Source organism: Octodon degus, unplaced genomic scaffold (genome assembly GCF_000260255.1).
Source record: "Octodon degus isolate 3935 unplaced genomic scaffold, OctDeg1.0 scaffold00034, whole genome shotgun sequence".
In the NCBI taxonomy this organism is placed as follows: Eukaryota; Metazoa; Chordata; class Mammalia; order Rodentia; family Octodontidae; genus Octodon; species Octodon degus.
In genome coordinates this window covers 12,279,507-12,284,420 of record NW_004524610.1, presented here as the reverse complement: position 1 = coordinate 12,284,420, position 4,914 = coordinate 12,279,507, and positions in this window count along the sequence as shown.

Below are 4,914 nucleotides of genomic sequence, written 5' to 3'. Positions count from 1 at the left end.
GAGCCCTTCACTGTGTTTTCATGGGATCATTTATAATTAGTTTTTAAGATTATTCAATTGTCTTTCGAGCAACTTGACTTCCAAACATATAAATGACTTATCTGCGCCTGTTTCTTTTTCCTTTAGGTCACTAGGGGCTGGCAATAGGAACACACTGAAGGGGACCTGCACACACAAGCACTGCATGTTAACGCTTTGCCTCCCTCTCCTTCCTCCTAGCTTCACTTCCCTTTATATTGTCTTTACATAAAGATGTTTTATATCATCTTTTGTTTTGCTTCTAAATTATAGATCCTCTGGGCTTTTCCTATAAATGATATAATGTTTAACCTTCTGATTTATTTTTCATAGGATTGAGGAGTCAGGGTGCATCAGTGTTCCTACAAATGACACGCATTTTTCCTTCTTGATGACTTTGCAGTACTCTGCTGGGTACAGAGCCCACACCTCCTCCTCCACTCATCTGCAGACGGGAATGCGGTCTGCTGCTGAGACCCAGCTACTACGCGTTGTGTGCTGAGCTTGGGCATGTGCATCACTGCCCTGGGATGTCCTAACTCTTTCAGGTAGGCACCCTCAAGGGATAAATCCGAATCCAATAGAGCCGCTATTGGTAGTTTTCTGGGGAATCTCCACTAATTTCCATAAGGATCGTACTAGTTTACACACCCACCAGTAATGTAGAGGAGTTTCTTTGTCCCCCCAGCCTCACCCGCTTTTGAGTGTATGATGATTCCATTCTTTAATCTGTCCCTTTTGATTTGTATTTCTCTTAGTGATCAAAGACGCCAAGCACTTTCTCATGTACTATTTTAATTTCTTTTAGGTTGCATCTATTCATGTCACTTGCTAAATTTGGAGGTACTGGGTATTTTATGTTGATAACTCTAATTATTTTGAGTTATTTATGGATTCTAGGTATTGGTCCTCTAAGGACTAGCTGGAGAATTTTCCCGTGCAGTAGGTTGTCTCTTCGCTCTGTCTGTCACTTCCCTTGCTATGCAGCCCTTTAAGTTGATGTGATCTCATGGCGGATTCCCTTGCGCAGCGGGGGTTCTGTTCATAAAGTCCTTGCTTATGCCTATGCCTTTAAGAGTAGAACTATTTTTTCTTCCAGCAGATTGTATATACATATATTTAATCCATCTTGGTTTTAGCACTGGGTGAGAAATACGAAACTGGATTAATTCTCTGTGTGTGTATACCCAGTTTTCCCAGCACTATTTGTTAAAGAGCCCATCTTTTCTCCAGCGTATGTTTTGGACCCTTTTCAAAGATCACGTTCCTAAAGGTGCCTGGGGTTCCATCTCATCCCAAATTCTGTTCCATTGATCCAAATGTCTGTTTCTGTGCCAATATTGTGCTCTTTTATCATTGTAACTTGAAATATAACTTGAAATCTGGGATTATCATATACTGCCTGCTTTGCTTTTGTTTCCCAGAAGTGCTTTGCTCTTGTGGGGTACTTCTAGTTCCATATAAATTTCAGGGTTTTTTTCTTAGTTATGTGAAGAATGGTTTTGGTATTATGATTGGGATTGCTTTAAGTCTGTATATCATTTTTGGTTATATAGCTGTTTTGATAATATCAGTTCTGCCTATCCAGCCAGAGGGAAGGCCTTTCTATTTTCTGATGTCCTCTTCAATCTCCTTTCTCAGAGTACTGCAGTTTTTGTTATAGAAGTTTTTCACTTCCTTGGTTAGCTTAATTCCTAGATAATACATTGCATGTATTTTTCATGGATTGTTTCCCTGATTCCTTTCTCAGTGAGGTCACTGTTGATATGCGTGAGCCCTACAGTTTTCCTCTGTGTGTTCATTAAAGTTGTACCCTACTACTTGGCTGAATTTCCTTGTTAGTTCTGGGAGCTTCTGATGGGACTGGGAAAAGGTTCAGGTAATCTGTGAATAAGGACAGTTTGTATTTTACCTTTTCCTTTCCTATGTGTATCCTATAAATGACTTTTTTTTTAAAAAGTTGCAGTTCTCTGGCCAATCCCTCCATGTCTGTCTTAGTTCTTCCAGTACTTTCCATGTCTCCACCACTGCATCCAGCCCTCAGAGCCATGTGCTTGCTGTTTAGTATCTTCCAGGATTGACCTCCTGGGCTCCTTCATCTCTGCACCTCATGATTGGCTCAGAGGCTCCAGGCCCAAGGCCATCTTCATCTCCAGCTTTCTAATCCACACGAGGCTCTTTGTGTCTGCTATTCCAGCCTCATCTGTGTCCCACCCATTCCCCAGCCCTAAACTCTGGCCTTTGTTCCTCAAGATTTATAGTATTTCAAGAGGAAAAGCACTGTTGTCTTTAGCCTCTAAGGCTGATGAAGGGAATCAACAAAAATACAGCAGATTTCTGAGCATTGCCTAGCTGGTACAATATTTTTGCCAACTTTAGGAGGTGATTTTATGTTATCCTCTTAATAATGAAATTTCAAATATAAAACAAATGGTTCTGTGCCTCTTCACAGCCTCCTTCTTAGACAGAATCTGGCCATATATTTCTGTTAGTTGACAAAAGTGCCCAATAGTTTGTGCTGCATTTTATGCTCGGATTTTAATTCTTCAGATGAAAACTTTTCAAGCAGCTTAAAAAATCTGATATTTAGAGGAGTAAGTGGAGAATACTTCTATTTAACCCAAGAAAATAAAGGCAGCTGAAGAATCAGATTAAAGAAGTGACTGTAGAGTACACTGAAAAAATCTCTAATTGTGGCTTCTATGTTAGGACACAGGAAACTAAGCCTCACAGAGCATTTATTTATAATCATCATAGGGAGTCGGTTGGCCACCACTGTGGCCATGGACTGAAAAAGTGTAGAGCGAGCACTGATTTTTCTGTGTGCCATGATCCAAATGGATTCTACTGTCAAAACCAGGCTACGTGAGACAGTCTAACATGGGCTGCGGGTATACTCAGCAGCACAAGCGCCCGTCTGGCAAGTGCAAGGTCCTAAATTCAATCCTTGGTACCACCAAGACAAAATCAACCTCCACCCCCCGAAAAAATCCATGAAGCATAAAACTGTCCAGTGCAATTCAAAAATTTCTTAACTGACTTTCACATTCTGCACAAGTATTTTGTTATTTATTTTTTTACTTATTCATTTTGTATTTTAGGGAAGGGTCTATAGGGTGTTTAGGGCCTCACTACTAGATCAGACTCTTACGGATCCGCCTATTTATAGCCTTTCAAGAGCTGGGATTACAGGCGCGGGCCACCACGCCCTGTCTCAATTGCCATCTCAGCGCACCCCAGGGGCAGGGCTGCAGGGCAGGCCCAGGGGCATAACCCCTGGGCCCCTGTGCCTGCTTGCAGGAGCTTAAGCAGCTGAGCTATTTGTCTGGTTCTATTTTCTGTTTCTCAATGTGATCTTCACAGATGTTCACTATCTTGGCAATTTTTGATTTAGATTAAATTAGAATCCTATCCAAGTCTCTAGTAAAATACCAAGTTGGGATTTGTTTTAAAGGTCAAGGCACGGGCTTCACTTCGGTAGATTTCCTAAAGGAATTAGAGTGGCTCTTATTCACTTCTACCCCTATAGGTGTGTCTAAGAGGGCAGATTTAGGAACATCTTGGGACTGAGAGAGAGACCAGTGTCCAGTGGGAAGCCACATAAGGACAGCAGAACAAGGTGATATTTGGGAGGTGGGCGAACAGGAAAGGAATGGCTAGAGCAAAGCAAACCTATTTTTATGAACTTCAAAGAACCACTCTCTCTTCTTCCCATTAAGGGACACGGTAGCTAAGGTCCAATCAGAGACAGCAAACAATAAAAACCAACAAAAACTGAAGAGGGGAAGTTGAACATAGGAGCTAATAGAAGACTTCAAAGTGAGGGTGTGGTTAGTATAAGAATGCATAAAATACGTGGCCAGGAGTGTAGCTCAGCCGCATAAGCATCTGCCTGGCAAGTACAAGGTCTCGAGTTCAATCACTGGTACTGGGAAAAAACCAAAAGCAACAAAAGAATGCGTAAGATACCAAAATGGTAGGCATAAGGGCGCATCATTCCTGGGGCTGAGGTGATGCACCCTGGAAAAGACTCCTCTGGCCTCTGGAGAGACGCGCACATCATGGTCTCTACGCTTCGTGTGCACGTTCCCTGGGGTCCAGCTCTTGAGGTTTTGCTGGAAACCTTTCCTGTGGAGTTCAGCAGGAAGGCTTTTCTTCTGAGGCTCTGTGCCTTACAACCTGAGAGGCTGTAGAAATCGGGGGAGAGTACCTGGGAAGCTGGTCATGGTAAAGCACCCCATGGCCAGCGTTTCATCGTGAGGTCCCCTGGCAGGGTGGCCTGGGGGAAGCTGCCACAGATAAGGGCCCCATATGGTGCCCACTTCTTCCACCATCAGACTGAAGGTCAAAAATTACACACTCTGCTGAAGCCCAGTGAGGTAAGCAGAGGAGAATGAGAGTGGGAAAGCTCTACTGGGCCCCTCGACCCACAGCATCCAGCACTGGGCTAGCCAGCGACGGAACTCTGTGGACAGAATCAGGCTCCAGTATCCCAGAAGGTGGGAGGAAGAGTATGTTGGGAACCGTGAAGCAATAAACCTGAAACTCACACTATGTTCCAGATGCTTCCCTGATGTCCCTCAGACCCCAAACACGGGTGACCTTGCTCTCTGTGCCCCTTGCCTTCTCGAGAAATTTTATTTAAGCTGACGCTTTTTCTGCAAGGTGCCCCCTTCTGTGTTTCAAGCCTGCTATAAGAGTCAAAGTCTCTTCATGAAGGAAAAGACAGAGTGCTCAGAATCTGCCCTGTATGTAAACCAATTATAGCTCTGGGCCAGGTGTCGTTACGCTGGGCAGGACCTCGCAACAATGCCCAGAGGATGATTTCATGCTCCAGAAGAGAACAGCAAGAAAGCAATTTAGAGAAGCAAGAATAAAATTGGTGGTGGCAACCCA